A 23,212-nucleotide genomic window follows, 5' to 3' on the forward strand; every position below is an offset into this window, starting at 1 on the left:
TCTTTTGCCTTCTGTTTGGGCTAGGTGGTCTTTGGGTGTGTCTGCTACTCCTAGTCCAAGTTCCCTAGTCTCCCTCTAGCCAGGATTTGTGTCCACAGAGTGCTCAGACTTCTCTTTACTGAGAGACAAGGCAGGAGCATCATTGTGCTGGGAGGCAGATGGGTGGTATCTGCAAGTTGTTTGATCTGTAGCCAACTGCAGAGGTGTTAAAAAGCTGTGGTTGGACTCGACGTGTGCCAGGCATCCGATGTGTGTTCCCTACTTATTTTTCCTTTTGGTTTTCAGGATCCTCTCCCCGAATGAATATCTGAAGTACTGCCTGCTTTTTACAGACAATTAAAAGAAAAGTATGATGTAACTAACTTGTTCCACTGCTTGTAAGAATGTAAATGCAAAAATTACCATCCAACACAAAAAAGTGCCCTAGGGAGGCAGGGCAAAGGATCAGTGTGGCAGAAATGCACAAAGATAAATGTATTGTGGTCCATCATCATATTCAGCATTCAGAGAACAAAGACACATCCCAAAGCCTTTCAAAGCTAAGTAGAAGACTGAGGAGAGCAGATGGAGGCATGGGGAAAAAGAGTAAACTAGTCACCACATAGCTTATTTTTACATTACATTCAATGTATTTTATCCTTCTCCCAATTTTTTCAATACGCCACAGGCGTTGTGCATGACTGAATTGTTAATATTTGTCTAAGGAGATCTATAAATTTTGACAGATGGGTAGCGGGCATTGGGGCTTCTCGCATCCAGGAAGATGTAGGAGGTGGCTTTGGTTTTTGGCAGTTGGGACACTGAAAGTCTCAGTATTTAGGAAGGAATTCTCTTCCACATCCTGGCTGAAGGACTGTTCCTTCCATTCCCCAGTAATAAACAGGCATCTCAACAATCCTGTGTACCATGCAGGTACATGTTTTTCTCCCTGGGCAGAGTTTGGTGTTTGGCTTGGGTTCTTTTAAAACCCCTATTCTTAGCCAGGAAAATCTTTGTTTATGTACTTAGAAAGTACAAGAACGACTGAGGGAGAACATTTAGATGTTGAAGATGCTCAGAGGTAACCCTCTCGCTCTACAACCACCTGAAAGGAGGGGGCAGCCAAGTGGGGGCTGGCCTCTTCTCTCTGGTAACAAGCGATAGGAGGACATAGCCTCAGGCTGTGTCAGGGGAGGTTTAGGTTGGACTTCAGGAGGAATTTCTTCACAGAAAACAGTGATTAGACTTTGCAATGAGCTGCCCAGGGAGGCAGCGCAGCCAATGACCCTGGAAGTATTTAAGGAAAGACTAGATGTGGCACTCACTGCCATGGTCTAGTTCTGTGGTGCTGTTCGGTCAAAGGTTCGACTCGATATTCTCAGAGGTCTTTTGCTACCTCACAGATTCAGTGATATGTCCATTCATGGATACGTACATAAAAGTTTACTGGTTACTCACGTTGTGTATCTTGAATAATTTATCGGTATGCTCTATGTAAATGACATACTCTTGCGTGTAATGATGCATCTTACACAATCAAGAAACCAAAACTGGTGGTTTAAAACTCAGCGCTTCAATTACACGTTTAGGATCCTAACTACAAGAAAGCCAGTGTACCTGATATCTCCACCAGTGCCAACCGCACCTGCCGGGCGCTCCAAAGTTTCAAAGGTTGGACAGTCGCCGAGGGACGTGTTTGCTGGCCCAACCTCGGATACACAGGAAGGCACACACTGTCTCCAGCCGCCGCTCCCCGTCTCTGCAGCAGGAATCCTCATGTGACAGGCTCTTATCTCCCGGTACAAATCTCCACCCGGTTCCCTCACCCTGGCGGCCAAGCGGGAATTCTCCAGCAGCCGCCCCCACACCAGGCAGCTCCCCCCGCCGCTCCCACGCCCCTCCTCCGCCCCACCGGGGACACCCCGGCTATCCCAGTCCCGCTCCCGTTGGGCTCTCGGGCCACCTTAAGAGCGCGCAGAGCCCCCGCACGCAGCGGCCGGGCGGCTCCTCCCCGCCCCGTGTCGCATCCAGCCAGGGAACGTGTGGCGGGCGGCGAGGCTGCCCGGGGCCGGGGCCGGTCGAAGCCCCTCACGGTCGTGGCGAGGAAGGCGGGGAGGGCGGGACGGCTGCCCCCGGCGCAGGAGCGCGGCCGGCGGCGGCGCCGACTCCGCCGGGGCGGGGGCGTCTGGTCAGGCCCACCTTGGCTGCCCCCGGCCCGCGAGCGCCGCATTGCCCGGCGCCCATTGGCGGGGCGGGGGCGGGGCTAGCGATCTCATTGGCTTTCGCACCCATCCATCAAGGAGGACATGGCGACGGTGGCAAACCTGCCCTCCCGATTGGCCGTGAGGCCCGAGAGGAGGCGGGGCCAGGCGGACAAGGGAGGAGCCGCTGCCATTGGTCAGCGCCGCGCGCGTCAGTCACATGAGTCACGAAGGGCCGCGCGGGCGGCCGTAGCCGGAGGCTGCTGGTCGCGGTGTGCGCGTGGGGGCCACTTCCTGCGCGGGGCTCGGCGCCTTCCGGCTGGCCCGCCCCGCGGCCTCGAGCTGCGGCGCCCCCTCCCGCCTCCGCTCCGCGCGTGCGCTTTGCGTGACGCCAGGGCGCGGGCGGAGCCGTCCCCCCGTGTCCGCGGCACGTGGGGAGCGGTGCCCGCAAAATGGCAGCGGGGGGTCCATGTTGTGTGTGAGGGCAGCGCGCCGCTGTGGCTGGGGAGTCACGGCGTCTGTGGTGTTGGAAAACACCTCCGGGGTCTCCGGGTCCATCCTGTCACCGAACGCCACCATAGCAATGAACACCAACTGAGTGCCGCGTCCAGTGTTCTGTAAACGCCTCCAGGGATGGTGAACTCCACCACCTCCAAGGGCAGCCCATTCCAATGTCTAATCACCGTTTTGGAGAAGTAATTCCGCCAACCTAAATTCGCCCAACCTGAACTTCCCCTGGCACATCTTGAGACTGGCTTACTCTCATCCTGGAAGCCTTTAAATTTAATTTAGTCACTCGCACAGCAGTAGGTAGGACAGAATTCTCAGGGTGAAGTGTGTCCCCACACAGTGCACTCGGGCTCCCGGCGGGGGGGTGTGTTTTGTCTTTCTGACATTCCCTGTCCGAGGAGTGCCAGCCAAACCCAAACCAGCCATGCTTCAGAGGTTTAGTCACTGGGAAAGGCAGTGGAATATTTTGGGTGGACAGAAGCCCGTGTCTCTCACTACCCACAAAACTGATTTTCACATGGACTGTCCTGTCTCTTCCAGGCCCACCTCTGCTTTCAAATAGGACCTTCAACAGTACAGACTCTCCCTGAAATCCTCAGAAGTCCAAGAGACAGGGACATTGGCTGTGCTTCCAATACAGGGAGGCTTTGTTGAAATGAGGAAAGTCCCTGTGTTCATTCCTTAGGGACTGAAGGTTGGGTCTTTGTTTCCTCCAAGACCCAGTGCAGGCTCCATGCCATCCCACGTAGCTGTAATAGTCACTTTTCAGGCTGCAGCTGCACTTTAATGTTCTTTGAAGCAGGTAGTTCTGTGAATTGCAGAACTAACAAAGCCTGGTTTTGGTCTCGTAATTGGATTCTTTGATGAGTGACAAGGCACAAGTTCTAACTGAAGCTTTTCCTCTAATTGGTGCATTTGTAATGTCTCTTTTCATTCTGGTTCTCTTAAGCCTTTTAAATCTTTAGTTTGTACTGTGACCTTTCCCTCTGCAAGGACAAAAATAAAGTCTGTCTCCTGTATTTGGTCTCCTATTTTCATGAACCCTACATGAGTTCTTGGTTTTTTAGATCTCTGCAAGGGACCTTCATGGCTTTTTAGCAGAGGTTTAAGCCTGGCTCACCCGCTTTTCCCTTGATCTTTCAGACAGGCACAGTGGCTGTAGGTAGGCACGGGAACAGAGTAGGGCTCATTCCCAAGGATCATGAGCAGAGGGAGACTGCTTTCTGTGTCCCCAGGTCAAATGCCCTTTTTGAAAGAGATGTTGCCAGCATATCCTAGGGAAATGCTCTTGTTATCCAGCTTTGGATAATTTGAGGTAATTGTTTATTAATGCCTTTTTTTTTTTTTTTTTTTTTTTTTTCCCTTGAAGCTTGTCCTCTTTGAGTGAATGATTGATTAAATATTCACGGAAACAAAACTAGCTGGATTATATACCCCAATCTTTAGGACATTCAGACAGTACGTGGGAGACCCCACGGAGATACAAAATGGCAAATACTTGCTGCACAATGCTTAACTGTGTGTTCAGATTGTGGCGTCTCTGACAGAAAGCAGTGCAGTGAGGCAGGAGTCAGGATACAGATCTAACACAAACTGGGTGAAAATATTTTAACCATGATGTTCCTGGTCTCCCCCAGCCCTTCCTATGGGTTTCCTGTGGCCAAGTTGTGCTGTGAACAATGTCATCTGGAAAGGTTGATGGAGGAAGATCATATGCAGGAGTCTTGTTCTGGAGCTTCTGTTCAAACTGAAAAACCTGGAGGGTGAAATTGGAGCTGTCAGAGTGTGCACGAGCCTATGCAATTCTGAGTAGTACTTAAATGCAAACTCCTCTGTGATCTTGGTGCTCGTTAGGATAGAGAGCAGGGGACCCTTGGGGAGGGCACTCCTGGCCATCATGGTCCAGCAGACTCAGGGTGTCGAGGTCTTCACAAGTGTTCCCAGTGGCTTGGGGGTCTGCTGTGCTCTATTCTAGAATACTTGGGTGAGATGAAGGTGCTTTTTTAGTAAGAGAAAGGAGTGTCAGTGAATGAATTTGTTTTGCATACATTTTCAAGTCATGTTGTTTTTCCTTCAATGTAGAACATCTAAAGAGTTTTCCATGAAAAAAAATATTTCCATGATAATTGCACTTCCCTGACTCAAAAGATTTGCATAGTGTTACTACGATAAGGACTGTGAAGTACTCACAAGGGAAACATTTCTCTTGTTGGACAGAGAGACAAATTGATATTGAAAGTCAGACTCTAGGGCCCCAAAGGTCACAGAGGTACTGTAACATGTATTTCCACAGGCTTAATGAATACAAAGTACAGCAAAGTTATAAAGTGATTCTCCTCTGAAATGCCTACATGAAAAGGTACCTTCTTACACAGCAGTAAAGATGCCAGGGACATTTTGGCTAATTTGACTTGACAGGCGAAAGTAATTTTTACTGATTTTATTGCTTATTAGCCCTGCAGAAGAAACATAGCTCTGAGAGAGGAAGCTGGATACTGCTCCTTCTTTTTGAATTGACAAAATTGTATTCTAAGTTTCAGATGCTTATAGTGAACAAACTGAAAGATCAATTGGTAGCTATCCTTAAAGGAAAGCCCTGTTTTGTGCATCAGTGTTTGGGTCTTCATATTGGGCAATGCTGCCAGGAAAGGAAAGCTGTGGACACATTCCCAGGACTGGCAGCTAGGAAAGCTCTGGCTGCCTGTAAGTGTGGTCAGAAGTTGCTTGAAACAGTAAATGAAGAACCACCTGAAGTCACTTTTCAAAGAGCCAGTACACTTCACAGGCACTGAAGCACAGTGTGTCTGATTAACAGCCTATCTGCCACTTCAAAAGCAGATGGTGTGAAAATGCAGACAGGATATAAAGTTTGATCGCAATAACTCAAACTAATGAGCAGTTCATGCCGTTGCGTTCTGGCTGAGAAGCAGACATCAGAGTTAATAGTAAAAGATTAAAATCCTTAGAAGTGCTGGCGGATACCTATGATATCAGCAATAATAATAGTCTTGGATGACAAGCATTGCCCTGGATCAAAAGCAAAATAGGATACCCGTGTGACTTAACTTATAATTTCAGAGTCATGCAAGAGGTTCTTCAAAATTTACAGTAGGGAGAAGCTTGAATTTGCAGCATTTAATAATTAGGAGGGAAGATAGAACAGGGAGTTATAGAGCAAACAATGAAATGAATGAAAAGGATAAATGAGAATTTTCCTGGGTGTGAGAACTGGGAAGCCTGTGGAACAATTAGTGGATGTGTTGGATCAAGGGTGGTTAAAGAGAACAATCAAGAAAAACCTTATGTTTTCACATACACTTTCAGTTTTGAGACTTTTGTATTCCTGTCCTACATGCATTCTGTTTTTTACAATGAAGCAGTTTTCAAAGACTGAGAGTTCATAATGAGAAATGTTGGGCCAGACTCATAATTTTAAAACATAATATGGTATACCTCCAAGAATTCCAGAGAACTTCATGTGAGTAGTAGTGGGCCTTCTTGGGTTTGAACAATATATGGTCTGTCATGGAAAGCTGTCATGGTACCAGAGCTTCAGGGGACACAATGCAGACTGTACCCACAATTTTGAAATAGGTGGTAGGGATGAATCAGGGAAGTAGAATAGTGAAGCTTTTATCTGTTTTTTGAAAGCTGGTTGGAATAGTAATTAAAAATATGTCAAAACACCTGGAGGATTCTGATAACTGAGATTAATTCTTTAAGCAAAAAGTATCTCATAAATCCTCTGCTCAGTTTTGCGGGATGTGTCAACAAAGAAGTTAATAAAACAGAAACATTTAATCTGATATGTTTAGATTTTTAAAAGGCCTTTGAGACTGCTCCACAAAGGCAGAATCTTGATAGGGAAAAGGGATTACTAATGGAGGTCACTGTGGGGCCTTATCTTGTTTCATATTTGAATTCATGGCCTTGGCATAAATAAAAAGAGCATTTGGATGAAACTTGCTGATGGCACAAGAACAGAATGATCAGGATGTTATAAATGAATACTGAAAGATGGATGAAATGAAATCTTGGATGAGATTTGAGTATGCAAAATTTACTACCGTGAATATAGGGACAAATAACTTTTGTTCCTGGGAACTTACCAACTGGAAATGAGAGAGAAGGAGCAAAAAGGATCTTTGAGTATTAGGTGGTCACACACCATGAACTACTAAAAGGTAAATGGTATACAGAAAAGTATCAAGAGAATGTAAAAAGTCTCACAGAGAATATTGTGAATAATTCTGATCATTCATTCTCAATAAAGATTCATGCAGATGAAAATAGGCATAAGAACGGCTTTTAGGATCTTCTGGAAAATGAAGATCCTGCCCCCAGAACTTTGGCTTAAAAACTTTGCCTAGTAAAATGAAGGCTGGGAAAGGATCTGATGGTTTTCCATCAAGATGGAAATCTTGATGGTAATCAACAGACAGGAAAAGGAGCTTTTAATTGGGAGGATGATACAAATTTAAGAACAAATACATCCCAAAATGAGGGTGAACAGTAGGAAAAAATTCCAATGTTAATGAAGAACTTTCTGAAATGTCTTCCCCTAAAATGACCTATACACGGAAGGTGACTGGACAATGCAACAGTATTTGAAATTCAGTCTCAACAGTGCAATTGCAAGGGCCGATGTTACCCTTGTGGGGTTCAAACTAACTCTGTAATAATTATAGGCATAAGATTTTATCACCATTGAGGACACTGTTGTATGAATGCTCTGGAGACAATGCAGAAGTCTGCCCTCAAATAGGAGACTTCAGGAAATGGTGACATGAGCAATTGAGGCATGTAAAAACTCTTGGACCTTGGAAAAACTGAGATTGCTATTTGGAAAAAGAAAGATATAAAAGCAGACAGGCTAGTTTATAAAATAATTGCTAGGGTAGGAAAAGTAGATTTAGCTTCTGTTCTGCCTGTATCATATACATGAATAAAAGGACCATTCAGTGAAGCTGGGAGGTGAAAACTGAGGATCACTTTTCCATATTGTGAGATTACACTGGAGAATTCATCACTGAAGGAAGTGTCTGAGCCAAATGCTTCACTAGCTTTCAGAAAGGACTGGGAATTTATACAGCTCTCGTCAGTGTCTAGTGCTGTCATCAGTGACAATAGAATTGGGGCAGGAATATTTGTTAGGGTTGTATCCCCACAAGCTCTTGAGAGGTTCTGAGGGGGAACATCCTGGCTACAGATGCCAAATTATTTGTTAGGTGACTGATGCCCAGGAGAGATGATAGCAAAGAATGTCCCAAGGATGTGTGAGTCACACTAAAACATAACTGAATTTAAAATGAAGATAGAGAGCTCAAGAAGGGGACTGATAAATGTTTCCTTTCATGGACAGTCATCTGCTGTCCTATTCTTTCACTCAGCCTGAGGTGGAAACAGGAAAAGGAAACAGCCATTTAACTCTAACTTAATTCGGTTTCTTGTCTGAACTATTCAAGCTTCCTGATCAGTCCACATTTGAAAGCATAACATATTCCTTCAAATAGTGTTTACCATTAGCCAGATGTGATCCTAATTAGTTGCAGGGTTTTTGACAGTATTGTGAATTATGTTCTAAAGTTGTTGGTTTTTAGGAATAGCCAGAATCAGATGGCCTTCTGTCCAAGAAATTAGGAGTTGGGACAACTGTGTTCCTTTGAAATCTTAATGTGAATCATTCTTAGTCCTTCTTAAAAATTGTTACGAGCCGGTAGTTTTGCTCTGGGTTGCTTAAAATGGCATCGCTGAGGTTGTGGCATGCAATTGGGGATGATGCAAAATATTCAGAAGTAAGTTAGTCTGCAGTTTCTGGAAAAGTTACTGTCAACAAGCTGAGTAGCCATATACCCAAAATGACCAGTTCTGTCCTGGAAGACTTGTTTACTATTTGTGTCCTACTGGATTTAGAACAACTATGCTTTCCTGACTCCAGCTTTGCAGTGATTTTTGCCATGTGCAAGCAAATAGGTCAGGGATGTAATGCAAGAGTTATTTCCCAGTACTTCCTCTTCAGTTCTTGGTAGGCAGCAGAAGATTTAAGGAAGCTCTCCTTTCCAGCTGTGAAAGAATGTGGATATCTGTAGGTGAAGCTCTGGGAACAAGGAACCCTATGTTAAGCATTCAGAGTAACCTGGCTTTGTTTCAAATCAGCATTGGCATTGGTTCTTTTAGGGAGACTTCATGTCTGGGATCAAAGCAATGGGAGTTGCAGGGAAGAGCACAAATGTGGTAGAGTAATACACTTGATATCTTAACCACTGTTTCCAGTAACTTAGATCCTCAAAACCAGCAACAAGCTCTAATTTTCTAAAGGAAAATAAAAAAAGAATAAATCAACTTGGCTCTGTCATCCTAGTGAATCAAACATTACATGTAGAGACACGTTCGTGAAAGATGACTTTGAACCTAAACTACATTAGTCTCTTGACCCAAATTATTTTGGTACCATGCAGAGAGCCTAAAGTAATTGGGCCACATGAAAAATGGACAAAGTGTTGAGAAATTGACTCAATGCCCACTCAGAGAGTAAGGCTTGATCTGGCAGCAGATTAAACTTCTTTGGGTTTAAGGCTACTGGGCGTGGAGTGGCCATAGTGTCAAGCTCTTACCCTCTATAACAGTCTGGCTGCAGGCAGACTTCCTTCTGGAACGTTCCTTCCTATGTGCTGACTTCTAAACTGTGTACAGAACTGTAAGGATAATTTTTAGTGGGCTGCTAACCAACCTTAATCATCACATTTTAGTGGGGAATACTCCCAGCCACCATTTCATTTACTAGTGCTGTTGGGTAACCAACTAATCTCTTTCACAAAATAGTGTAGTGACTGAGGATCCCTTCCTGGTCTAAACTGTAAAAAAAAAAAATTCACATTCTCAATAAAATCCTGTGTTTATGAAGTTTGTAGAGGCTCATGTGCCTTTCAGACCCATGTGATTCACTGCCACCATATGGCGGTGGGATGAGGTTTCCTTGTTTTGGAGCAGAGTGGTGGACTGACAGGTTGGTTGGGCTGCCTGCATCTGTGGTGTGACTCCCTAGTGCCTGCCTCTGCTCTGTGGCCTGAGGTGACAGTTGTGAATGCACTGAACATGAAGATGAAACATGAAGCTATAGAGAACTGGATGAGAAAATTACCACCAGTTACAAGCCCTTCAAACCCTCAACCTTCCTGTCTCGAAAACGGAGGTCAAAACTGATGTAGAGAATAAAAAAAAATAAAGAAAGAGAAGGATGTTTACAGCTGCACCAGGGCTTTTCCAATCAGCCCCTGTTGGAATTGGGGTGGTTTCATTGCTGAATCCTTTTCTGAGATCATCCTGAAGGTCACAGTACTGCCAGATACCACTGAGTCCTTCTGCTTTTGGTTTAATATTGTGAATGCTGCTTCTGCTCAATGCTCTCTCCTGAGATCTAAATAGAGGATTAAAAGCAATGCCTCACCTTCTGCAGGGGAGGGCTTGTTTGGGCCCTTACCCACATCCAGTGTCTGGCAAGCAAGAGCACAGACAGGAGATTGGATCAAAACCAACTATGAGAAAGATGAACAGCAGCAAAACAAGATCAGTGGCCATCATAAGTTTTGTGTGGCGAGGGAAGGTTCAGCTCTGAGATGGGGCTAGTGAAGGAGCTGCTGCCCTTCCTTGGATTACTTCACATGGAGCAGAGACTGGTGCTGGAGCACCAAGATGGAGCTGGAGTGTGGCTGTCTGCTCTTGGGATTTCATCAGTTAAGTTACTTGGGAGTGACAAGATGTCATGAGTCACCCCTGCCTGTGGGAACAACAGAGTGGGAAACTCTCTGTGGGCTCTCTGCCTGACTGGTAAAGGCGGTTTGCTGGAGTTTAGGCAACATGGTCATGAAGGAGGTTGGGTGGTTCCAGCAGGCATGTGTGGCTGGGCTGGAGCAGGGAACAGGGGCAAGAGCAAGACTGGCGTGAGGGAAGGCACAAAGGCAGGGCTAAGCATAAGTGGGAGCAAAAACCAAAGCAGGACTACAATCAAATGCCATTAGGATGTCCTGCTTCTGCATTGTCCATACAGTCCAGTGGTTGGGTGCCCTCCCTAAACAGGAAAGGAATTATTCTCTACCAGAGAGCAGTAAATTGACAAGAGGGTGAACCTGTGGCTGCCTTCAGAAATGCTGGTGCTGCAGTGTAAGCCAGGCTCCAGGAGAAGCTGCAATAGTGCCCACAAAAGGAACATGTCAGGGCAAACCATCGGATGAGAGGCCTCATGAGGCCCTAAGCCAGAGATGAGGTGAGGCCCTGGGCTAGACAGAGAGGGAGTCTGAGGCTGGCTTCTGGTTCATGCATTCCTCGATGAGCAGGGGTGCCATCCTTTAAGGAGATTTCTGCAACAGCCAGATGGGGTTGATAATTGTACATTCATTAACTGACCAACTGTGGATGATTCATTCAACAACTCTCAGAGGCAGAGGGAAGATTTCTAATTTAGGCTGAGCTAAACTGCAGGATTTAGGGGATAGGAGAGACTCTTGATTATGGCACATGGAGTAGTCAAGAAAATCGCCAGTGTTTAATTAAAAACTGTGGAGAACACTTGCAATGGCAGGTATAATCTGGAATCTAGGTATCAAATCAAATCTAGTAGTGTTAACATTCTCCTCTGTTCCCTTTTAAAGTGAGGTAATTTTGATGTGGCCTGAGTAAAGACCTGTGAAACAGAGTCACAGACTCATTTAGGTTGGAAAGGATCTCCAAAGCCATCTGGTCCAACCTTTGACTGATCACCACCTTGTCAGCTAGACCATGGCACTAAGTGCCAAGTCCAGCCGTTCCTTGAATACCTTCAGGGATGGTGACTCCACCACCTCCCTGGGCTGCCCAATCCAATGGAGGAGAATAAACCCTTCTCAGAGAACAGTGGGGAGTCAATCTGGGTAGTCTCTACTTCCAGAAGTACTCTTCCGTTGCCACCAGATGGCAACAGAAATCCGTTGCAGCGCAGCGTCCTGCAGGGGCTGCTCAGCTCCAGCTGCTTTCCAAAAAAGATGAAAGATGACGTGACTTTGTCGTCACTAGGCGCGTACGCGATGGCTTTCGTTGAAGTCGGACCCTTGAGGACAGCGAGGGGGTGGTGACTGGCGAGCTGAGGCTCTGCTGGCCGGTGGTGGGCTGGTGGCCTGAGCCTCACAGCTGTGGCAGCCCCTGCTCACGGTTCAGGAGGAGCGAGGATGTGCCAGCCCACGCTGCGGTCAGCCTCTGGTGGCTGTGCAGATGTGAGCTCGGTGACCCAGAAACAGAAATAGCTGGGGGTGAATTCAGGGCACGCACTGGGAGAGATGATCGGGCTTTTGAGAGGGCGCCCAGAAGCATCATAGCGAGGAGCAGTGCAGTCCAGTTTGGGGGGGCGGCGGACAGAGCGGGGGCGCAGGGCTGCTCAGGCACCCAGAGCTGGCAGACTGAGTCATGCGGTCACTGATGTGGGATTTATCCTCACATCAAAATTCGTTTTCTCTGCCAGCCTCGGTCATCATTTTGACCTCAGATGACTTGAGCACGGTTGCCATGGGAACGGGATTGCTCTTCCCTCCATCCCCTCCACTTGTTGTCTCCAAGCAGCAGCTAGATGTTCGTCGAACACAGCAATGAATCAGCCATGCCCCGCTGAGCGGCGGGTGGTCCTGCCCGTCTGGCAGCAGGTGAAGAAGCGCTGCCAGGTCTCCGCTCTGCTCCCCCCTGCCCCAGGCGTGAGCACACAGCGCTTAGCGAGCCCTGCCTGAGCGAGCGGCGCGCTGCTTTCCTCAGGCAGCAGGCACAAGTTTTTATCCTACAAAATAGCTGTCGGGGTACATCACTGCGCACCTCAGAGCCCTGGCCCAGAGGCAAACGGCGTCAGACAGATAAGCGACTGCAGGAATCAGAATCCCTAAAGAAGGCCCTCTCGTGTCCAGGATCGGCAGGGCTGAGCTTGCCAAGGAGGGGTTTCCCCGGCACGCACACAGCTAAAGGAACTAGTAGAGCTAATTTAGCTAATTCTAAGACAGGGGCTGGCTCATCTGCCAAGTCCTGGCAGCGTTACAGCCATTCAGAGAAAGAGAAAAGAAAGGGAAGAAGGAAGAAGGAGGGGGGAAAGGAGGGGAGACTGGTGAGGGAAATAGGGAGCGGCTGGAAGAACTGTGGCGAGGACAGGCAGCAGGGTAGATTGACTGGGAGGGCAGCTGGAAAGCCTTGTGATGGGCACCGGAGAGAAGGGGACAGAGCCAGAGGCGGGAGATCTGGGGAATCAACATGTTGAAAATGTTGAAATGCTTATTAGGATTTAAGTACTCCAGAAAAACCATCTGAAACGTGTAGCTAAAAACAAGATAAAGGAGGCTTGAAGTTGCAAAAGGATCTAGAAATGGGAACCTTAGAAAAAAATACGACTTGGCTGTAAGCCTGCAGTCTTACAGTGTGGGAAGGAAACCTAGAAACTCTCTTCAATACACATACAATAGACATGACATAGATTGCAGAACCCCTGCAACAAAATAGCAAGAGCTCTGCTCTTGCCAAATAGTGCCTTCTATATTGCACTGGCAACAGAAAAGCTCTAGGAAATTTTACAGATCTGTGCACATCTGGGGAGCCGGCCAAGAAGCTCCTGCTGCCTGCTAAGCCAAGATCATACATCAGTATTTAAGTATAAAAGGATACATGAAAACAAATAACTCTTTTCCATGCTGTTTAGCATTATCCACAATGCATTCTGGATACATGTGCCTACGTGTTGTTTTGTAAATGATCTGGCCTTATGGGGCTTCCTGTTTATCATATCCTCATAGCTTCTACCTTCTTTCAACAGCGGTGAGGTAAGAAAATCTAAGCCACTGGAGGAAATGGCTGGTGCCCTAAGGAAGCAGGAGTATTGCAGTAGATTTGTGTGCATTTCAAGACATAAAAGGCCCACTAATTGACCTTGAAGTTCAATTAGAGCACAAAATAGACACCTAGAATTGACCTAAAGTTACCCAATATTTCAGCCATCCTCAGTCTCTGAAGAACGTTGTGGTTCAGCAAACAGAGGTGGCTCAGGTGCTCACCCGGGTCCCTCACAAGATTTGTGTCCCAGCACAAAGTGGGGCAATCCAGAGCCCTCCTTCCCCTGCACTGGGTGCCCTGCCTGGGGCTCTGCACACTGGCCAGCAGAGGGAAGTGCTGGAGTGAGCTGGATCCTGTTGCACAGTCTGGTTTTTGCCAGCACCTTCCTGTTCCTGGGTACCAAAGGCACCAGTGGGAAGGTGGACTTGGGCCTCCTCCTTGTTCTTGATACTAGCTCTTACTCAGCCCTATCTGTAACCTTTTGCCTTCATGCTTTCACTTCAGCCTTATTTTTGAGTCTCACTTTTGTTCACTCTTTGCCTCCCTGTATGATTAGCCACAGCCTTCCTGGATCATGGCCTCACCTTGTCCATATCTAAGATGGAAAAGAAATTCTTTGTCCTTAAAAAAAAAAAAAATCTTTGACTTTGAGGCAAGAGCGATAAACTTGGAATAAGAAGCAAGCACATTAACATGAACACGTGAAGGGGAAGCAGCTTGTATCCTGTTTAGGGCGATGATCAAGCTGTGAAATGCAACCTTTTTTTGGTCAGAAAGGGAGGCAAAAGTGATAAGTTTCAAAAGATAATGACCGGAACAAAAAATGACGAGAGACTCTTGGAAAGGATATAAGAAACTGATAGAACCTAATAAATATGCAAAGTGGTAAATCAGTGGTTCACTGATTTCTTGCCTCATTTAGAATTGTTAATATGATTTAAAGCCAGTCTGCTGAGTCCATATCAGGCTGGTTAACAAGCACATTATCCTTTGTGGCTAACATCACACCTTAAGCTCAGTCTAGATTAACTCAGAGAGAAGAAGAGGTTGGTACTGGAAGAAATGAGGCTGGAGAGAAGAAGGATGATGGAGGAGAGATGATGCATAAAATAAGAGTTGCAAAGGCAGGGGAGATGTGTAATGTGTGTGGGTCATGGGCAGTGCTGGGCACAGAGCAGAGCACAAAAGTTTGGGGTGAAAGGGGGCAGGAGAGCAAGTACATGGCAGATATGAGAGCATGAGGTAAGAAGGGGAGGCTGTGGGATCCAGCTGCACATTCCTATTTGAGTTACCTGGCTCGGCACTTTCACTGCAAAGATGCTAAGGTGCAAGAGAACAGAAGAAGTGCCAGGAGGTGGGGAGCAGGGGATAATGGGATTATAAAATTAGAAGGCTTGAAGTCTATTTCCAGGTCTGGCATGACTGATCCATGTCATATGGCAGGGGCATTAAATAACTCTGACCTTTGTTGGGAATATTTGTTGTTGCTGCTGCTGTGGAAGTTTCTCTGTGTAATCCTTAACACACTGTTCTTAGTAAAGGACTTAATGACAAATCAAGGCTGACTTTATCTGGAGTGATATTAATATGCCCAAGAAGATCTCCATGTTCTAAGGCCTTGCTGGCTACAATGGCTCTTGTTGTCATTGAACCTAGCTGTACCTAACTTATGAGGAGAAATAAAATCATGTATATCTCAGTGGGATAATTATTCTGCTATGATTATCCTTACATTTGATTCTATACAAAATAAAAATGCTACCTCAATCGGTAATAAGTACACACTTTCAAAGCCATTTTTCATCTGGAAAATAATTTTGGAACTTTGAAACAACATGCACACAAAAACCATATCATATAACTATCAAAATAACCATTCACTGTGAAACAAGCTGATAAGATTTTTCTAACAGATCTGAAACAGACTCACATTAAAAACTCCAAGAGGAATTTGTTTACCCTTCTCAAAAGCTGCCCATTTGTGACCTACACCTCAACAAATTCAGAACAGAAGCTTTCTCGGGACAGGTATGAAAAAATCAGCCCCTCTGTTCCTCACAATGGGAGAAGATCTGGAAACAGGGTGAGATGGCACAGCTGATGTGCTGATCCAGATGCGGCTTCCCCTTTTGCTGTGCTGCCTTTCACTTTTTCCTCAGTGAGATGAGGAGGCTGGCAGGCTGTGTGGAGGTTGGAGATCAAGCCAGGTCAGCTGAGACTGGAAGCCCGGGAGATATCACAGTCTCCAGAGCAGAGCGGGAGGTGTTGCCCTGAGGAAAGTGCATAGAAAATGGGAGGGTAGTTGCAGGTGAGGGAGTTAGGAAGGCAGAGAAAGAAAATGTCTTCGGGCAGGTGGTGAGGGCAAAGATTTCAAATGGCAACAGAGGTCCTCCAGGAAGATTAGCTGAGTGCATAATAGAGGGATGCTGAAGGCAGAGGGGGCCCCAAGGGAAAGAGGCTTGTGGGAGATCTGCTGTATGGTAGGAATGACAGAAGTGGTGTCTGGGGTGAGCAGATGCAGACTTGTGTGTGTTGGATTGCTGTGTTTAGTCTCCAGCCAATTTTTCAGGTTGTGATAACTTGTGTTTGCAGGACTACTGCAGTGTGTGGGATAGGTCACATCTCTTCCTGTTGAAAGGGAGTTTAATTTATTGTTCACTTAAACTGCCGTGGGTCTGTTTTAATTTCACATTGGTGGAAGCTGGCAGATTCCCATTGTTGGGTCACAATATGGGGCAGCTCTTGTAGGACTCCTGCAGGCAACATGGGGATACAGGGAACATAAAATGAGTGGAACACACTACTTGAATGCCTTTCATTGCTGCCAGGTATAGGGAAGAGACAGAGTGAAGCCAGGGCTATTGCAAGATCCTCCCTATGTGAATAAAATGCACATCTGCTCCATGTATCCTACTCCCACTGCCTAACATGCCCCTCATACCTGGTGCACATAAGCACTTGCTCTATTCTGACTGTGCCTTCCTGCTTGAAGGATGAGAGAAAGAGGTGCAGAGGCAACAGAAGAGGAGGATAAGCATTTTCATTATGTAAAGCATAGGGAATAAGTTATCTGCCTTACATAATGGAAATCACCCTCATGTTCCCTATCAGAGATTCTGCCTGAAGAGTTACCCCATTGAGGTATCTCAAACACCTTCATTGGTTTGGGGGAGTTGAAATATAACTGCCCAGCAGCTGAGCCTGTGATGGGAGGGAAAACAGTGGAACTGGCAAAGTTGGTACCTGCCGGGGATAGTAGGCACCGATTATTGCCTGAGAGCCACGTGTGTTTGTCATCTGCATCTCTCTTTGTAGCCTTTCTGTAAGAAAACAGAGGATCCAAAGTTACCTCCTTCCTGTCTGCTGGGCACCTTGAAAATTGATGGATGGTAGGGGCTGGGCAGGTTTAATGTCCACACCTGCTGCCTGGCAGGAGGAGACAGTTGATCTCCACAGAGCACACTGAACTCATATAAACCTGCTTTGCCACAGCAGTTTACATCAGGTCCAGATATTAGGTGATTAGGGAGCCAAAATTAGAGGCTGAAAAGGTTGTACAGTATTCAAGCATGTCATGTTGTGTCTCTGTGACTGGCAGGCCTTTTACTGCCCTTCAAGCCACTGAGGTTTGGTTTAGCCTTTTGAAAATCCCAGGAGGGAGAACAGGCCATAGGGCTGCAAGAGTAGATTTCTTCAGTGTTAGCTTGGTCCCCTCTTAGTCGTTGTGAGGAGGCAATCTGTCTGTTTAGGAACAATGTCACAGTACTCAGCAGCTCTGATTCCTCTCAGTAAAAAGGAGGAATATGCTTAGGCTCACAACAGCTGTTTCATGCTCTGTGCAGCAATTTCCCAAGGACTGTATCCTAACTTCTTCTGGTGTATAACAGCAGCCAGTGAGTGGCTTTGTTTTTCTTCCTAGTTTAGGAAGAGTGTCCTGCTGCAACATCAGTTTCTCAGTCATCTAACCACAAAAATTTGGAGCGTGACTCTGAAGGTCATTTTCTTGTTTCTGGTCTGGGCTAAATGGACAGAATCTGACATGTGTATGTTCCCCCGATAGCATCAGCTGTGCACATTCCCAGCAGGCAAGTGAGGGTTTATGATCCATAACTATACTTTCTTACATCCCAGAAAATTGCTTGCTGGTGCCAGAGGCCTCAACTAAGTAAAGGAGCATGAAATCAAGAATGAAAACAAACAACATTGAACATACAGCACTTGTAGTGGCTCTGTTCAGCAGACCTAGCAGCCGCCTGTGTCATGGTCTCTGCTTTTAGTCCAGAGGGAGACTGTGGATTGCCTAGCTGGTGAAGCACTGGTCTGGGTCTCTTGATATTGGGGTTTTATTTATGGCTCCATCAGAGATCTTCTCTTGGGCCAAACAATGTAGTCACTACATTATCATGTTTCCATACCAGCAAAACAGAATTAATACTACTTCTTTTGCCTTATGTATGAAGACCTTGAGATAAGTCTTCAGGATATAGCTCTCTCTTACTCTCTTTTTATACATACAGTGCTTTCTACACTGTCATCCTGATTTAAGTTGGACCCTTTAGGAGGACTAATTAATCCTATTAATAATGCATCTCTAGCTGGCTCCAAGCTCTGAAGATCATGTCATCAGTCGTTTCATTTGTTGGTTTCTACAATATTCTAAGCTCTGTGGGGTGAACTCGGGAAGAATCAGAGGAGTGGTGGCTGCCATGGGAAAATAATTCCAGATCTTTCACTGAGCCTGGCACAGAATGGGATGGAATTCAGGAAGGCTTGGGTCTACTGTGTGAACATCAGATAATGGCAACAGTGGTCAGACATTTATTTTACTACATTTCACTTCACAGTTTAAGGTGTTCCCAGAAATCTTGCATCAATGCTTGATCAGGAATCAGTTGCAGATAAATATGTTATTCAGAGAGTTTTGAGCTTCAGTGCATTTTTAGGTCAGTTCAGGATTTAGGGTGTCATGTGACTAGCACATTGTCTTCTCTGTCTGATCCAGTGATTCTTCTGAAAGGCTAAAGAATGTGTTATCTGATAAGTCTTTGGACCTGTTAAAGGTAGTTTGGCTCAGGGTCCCAGATTCCCAGGGAAACCTGAACTCTTGGCATAGGGTAGCCAAATGGCTGTGGTGCCCTGTGCCTTTGTGACATGAAGAGCTGCACATTCTGCACCTAACATCAGGGGTAGTGCAGGAGATACTTCTTAGCCAAGAGACACTTTGAAGACATTAAAACTACTGACTTGCTGAAGTAGTGACCTTTCATGCAACAAGAAAATCCTTCTGTGGGCAGTGGAGGAATCCTGCCCTCATTCTGTCCCTGTCACCCAGTGCTGCACTAATTGCTTCACTGGACACAAAAATGCTGCAAGAACATACTTCCCTTATACTGTCATGCGACTTTCTGAGAATTAGAATATCTGTCACCTACCAGAAAAAGATATGTTTCTGTATCAGCCATTTTTTTTCTATTTCTCCTTTTCTTAATTTTTATTACATCCTTGTACTTTCTTTCACATATATATTTATTTTGCCCAGCTATTTATTTCTTACATTGTCTTAACCTGCACCTTGGTTTTCTCTTTCTTTTTCTGTCCATTTTCTGTAAGACGGAGATTTCCTTCCCCCTTTTTTTGCTTCAGTTCTTCCTAATCTCTTTTTCTATTTTCTCAGTCGCTGTGCTGCCACAAGGTCTAGAAAACCAGATAAGTTGCAGAAAAGAAGTGTAACAGTGGCTGAAGTGCCAGGACACTGGCTGGAGCTAAGAATTCAGTATAAACAGGCTGCACTCCACCACTGCTTGTTCTTTGGACAGGTACTGCAGTGCTTGTTAGTTGAGGCAGACTTCAATACAGTGGCTTATGGATCTGAAGGGGGATAGAGGCAGCATTTAGGCAAGTACACCTAAAACAGCATGTTCCAAAAAAAAAAAAAAAAAAAATCCAGTGACTATCATGTGCCACAGGCAAATTTTTGTCATTGCTTTCTTTCTGAAAATACTGTTTGGATCCCTGCTAGAGATCAGACATGACATTAAATTGCAGTGGTGATTAGTGTGTTTTCATTTTAAAAAGCCTCCATAGGAAGTCTGCCTCACCACTGGAGGCAGCTGAATCATGGAGACCCTGAGAAGTTAGTGATTACAAATTCTGGGTCAGGGAGTGGGACACATCCCCATACAAAGGATAATTAAGGATGCATTTGGTGTGAGGCAGCCTGATTCCTTACCTGGCATAGGTACAGAAAGCAGGTGATCTTGGCTCCTAGTCTTTTTTCACCATGAGCGTGTTCAAATTTATTTGTTAGAGCAGGTGTATATTCTAAGGACTACAACAAGTGGTGTTGAGACTTAATCAGGCATTCAGAGCAGTGTGGTGAGTGGGTTTGTCCTTCCCTAGCAATTTGTGGATCCATGAACACAGTCTAGGAATGGAGAAAATTGGTCCCTTAATGGAGAAGCTGAACACTGCTCTCTTGTTCTGGGGTGTTGCACTAACCATAGAGCTTTCCTGTCAGCTGAGAAAAACCATCTACTAAAGAGTCTGCTCTTTTTTTAGAAGTAAAGAGAGGGGTGAATGCAGGTTCAGGAAGGCAGAGGCTGCAGGCTGCCCTCTGAAGGAAGGCAGCTCTCAGCAGTTCTGACTACTGCAGTGTAACCTGGGGAGTGCTGGGATTTACTGTTTTCTTCTGTGCCATTTTGTATTATGGCTCCCCAGGGTATTTTTTTTTTTTTTCTCCTTCTGGGCTCTTGGTTTCCATTTAAGGGACTGAGAAAGTCCCAATGCTGCAGTGTTCAGCATTGTGGCATCTTAGACTGGCATCTGCTTTTTGTTTCTCTTTGTCTCAGTTCTACATCTGATAAAGACTCTTTCCTCCTTTCAGTGGGGTGCTGTGAAAAATCAAGACTGTCAGATGCCCAGATCCTCTAGTGCTCCAGGCGCGGTGTAATGTGTATATGCATTGTGAATGGGAGAGAGTGTGCAATTAGTGACATATTTTGGAGCACTTGACATATTGTTCTCTGATCCCCTGAAGGCTGAGAATCTGGCAAGGTACTGCCCTATCCCATATCAGGTTCCAAATGGCTGTACCAGAAGTAGAAGTAACACAGCAGTCCTTCAGCTGGGGGACTTTAGCTCAAAGGCATAGTCTCTGGTATCACACCTAAATTTCAACACTTAGTCTCACTCAGCCAGGTCCCTTTTGGTTTTGGCATGTTTTATTTCTACCCCCGAAATTCTCCTGCTGTATTTCTGAGTGGAGGGTCTGTGGATATCTCGACAGGAGATGCCTGCTCCTTGCTCTTACTTCTGAAAAATCTAATTCTGTTTTGTCTGTCTCTTCACACTCCCGTTGCCAGGTAGACTGGGTTTTCCAGAGCGGATGTCTGTCAGACTGACTGCTGTGAGGTGTTCCCTTCTTTAGAAATTCAGCTGCATGGGGATCTGAGATATGCACATATGAATGTGTGAATAGGTGGGCCAGAATGAGGATTACCAGGAGGGACTCTGGTATAATGTGGGAAGGCCTCGAGGAGCCTCACTGCATCCCAGAGGAACACAGGAGCAGCATGGGGCACCAAGGGGCCTCTGCAGAGCAGCTGAGTACCAGGAAAATGACACTTCATATCCTCTAGCTTGCCTAAAGAATAGTCACTCGCCGTATCAATCCTCTTCAATCCTCGTGTATTTGAGGTTTCCACGTGTGGTACTGGCTGTGTCTGCCAAAAAGCCTGCTTTCCATGGCATCCCTCCTTGCCTCCAGCCTGGCACTGGCGCGGCTGATAGCAGGGCTGCTGCACTCCCCTAAGTGCTGGGGACGTGAGAGAGTGCATGAGGATGCAGCCCAGCTCCCTCGGGCCACCTGCTGCCTCCCAAAAGGCTGATGGCACTAATCAAGGACAGAGAAGGGCAGCTCCCCACCCCCACTTGTGCTTTTTTTAACCCTGTGGGGACCATGATATCTTTTGACCATGGGATGCAAGTGAGGGATCACAGCAGCAGAGGCTGGAGGAAGAATAGGGAAGAGAGATGCACACACAATGAAAAATGATGGGGGCAATGATGAGAGGGAATGTGGCTGGGGGAAGCAGGAGACACAGATGTGAAGGGCAAAGAGGAAATACATGTTAAGGGGGGAGTGTATAGAAAGATATATACACTGCTTGGAAACAGAAAAGGGAAAAGGATAGAAAGAACAGATGGAGAAACTACAAAGAGATGGAAGCAGACTTGAAGAAAGAGAAAGAAGGAGGGGGGTGAAAAAAGACAGTCAACCTGAGAGGATGAAGGCCCAAATGCAGGAGACGCCAAGAGCTGGCTAAAGGAGGGTTATGTGACATACTGAAACCAAGGCACTTGGCCAGTGGGTAACAATTTACATCTCTGCCTGCCTGGGGCAGAGTTTTGTAGAAGGGGAACTACTGATGGTTAAAATTGGTGCTTAGTGGGGAGAAGACTACTGGCTGAAGATACAAAGTTCAGAGGATGGGTGGGTTCCTCAGTTTTTCCATGTGGGTGGTTTCCCCCATATGTTCCCTGATCACCATTCTTGTAGCTGTCAGGGATATTGGACTTGCCAGTGTGTAGTCTCTACCTTGTGGCTCCTTGCTGTCCTAGACCTGCCATCTCATTTCTTTAGTTCAATTGCTGAGCTGGGTAATGGCCAGTTCTACTTATCTGTGTCATCAACAGAGGAATCTACACTCTTCCTCATGCATCTAGCCTCTGCTTTCCCAGGTGCATTTCCCCATACTCACATTGTTTGTAGAGCGATAATGCACTTGGCAGGAGAGCTAATTCAGCAGTATAATGTCTTTCAAACAAAGTGCACTTTGTTCCCACCTGGACAATTAAACTGGAACAAATCTGTGCAGAAGCACTGACCTGAGGCCAAGCACTTTGCCTCCTGGAAAGATGTGTGGTGACTTCCCCTGTGAACACCACCTCAGCCCTACTGGGAGCTGTGGGATGGGCAGCTCATCCCTGCTGTCCTGGCCTGTGCCAGTCTGCTCAGGCAGACTGCAGTAGGGTCAGAACCAACTGTGATGGTGTTTTCCATGCAGTACATACCTGTACAGCCTGCCTGAAGGAAGCTCCTACTGGAACAAGTGCTATCAATGCTTTCTCCTGGATGCTGTTGCTCTCACAGAGCAAAAGCCACGGAGTGGTGCTGAGCCTGTTTACTACAAGCTGTCTTGTCTCTGGGGAACTTGAATCCAAAGCTTCTCAGTACTAGAGATGTTTGTCAAAGCTTATTCTTGGCCCCTGACCTCTGAGCAGGTGGCCTGTACCTTGCTGAGTAACAGGGCCACAGCGAGAGCTGTTTCAGAGCAAACAAAAGTATTGTGGGAAGAGGACTTGCTGCAGTTACATGGAGTGGAAGGAGGAGGCCAGGTCTGTGATGTCTCCAATTTCCAGAGCTTTCTCTGGAGAGGCCTGGAACAGAGCAGCCACAGCTCCTGTGAGAGTCCCCCAGGAACCTCTGCAGGGAGTTGCCAGAGGAGAGTACAAAGGAGGTCTCCTTACACTTCACTTCAAAGCTGTGCAGAGCAGCACTTGTGACATACCCTTTTGCAAATGCTCATGTAAAATATTAAAAGTATTGCCCTTCACATCTGGTTGGAAAGGTACAGATTTCTTTTGAGGATTTGGTCGATAGCATTAACTTCCTTAATGCTTTCAGCAAAATC

The 23,212-nt window shown here is 46.1% G+C and overlaps 1 protein-coding gene across 1 annotated transcript in view; it reads right to left on the bottom strand.

The window, feature by feature from the left end:
* The window catches only part of FOXJ2 (forkhead box J2), a 31,101-nt gene extending 29,294 nt beyond the window's left edge, over positions 1-1,807 (bottom strand). Inside the window, exon 1 of the mRNA XM_066341198.1 lies at positions 1,597-1,807. The gene's annotated coding sequence lies outside the window, so the exon portion shown is untranslated. The remainder of the gene's footprint in view (positions 1-1,596) is intronic.
* Positions 1,808-23,212: the final 21,405 nt, after the last annotated feature.

Source organism: Sylvia atricapilla, chromosome 2 (genome assembly GCF_009819655.1).
Source record: "Sylvia atricapilla isolate bSylAtr1 chromosome 2, bSylAtr1.pri, whole genome shotgun sequence".
NCBI lineage: Eukaryota > Metazoa > Chordata > Aves > Passeriformes > Sylviidae > Sylvia > Sylvia atricapilla.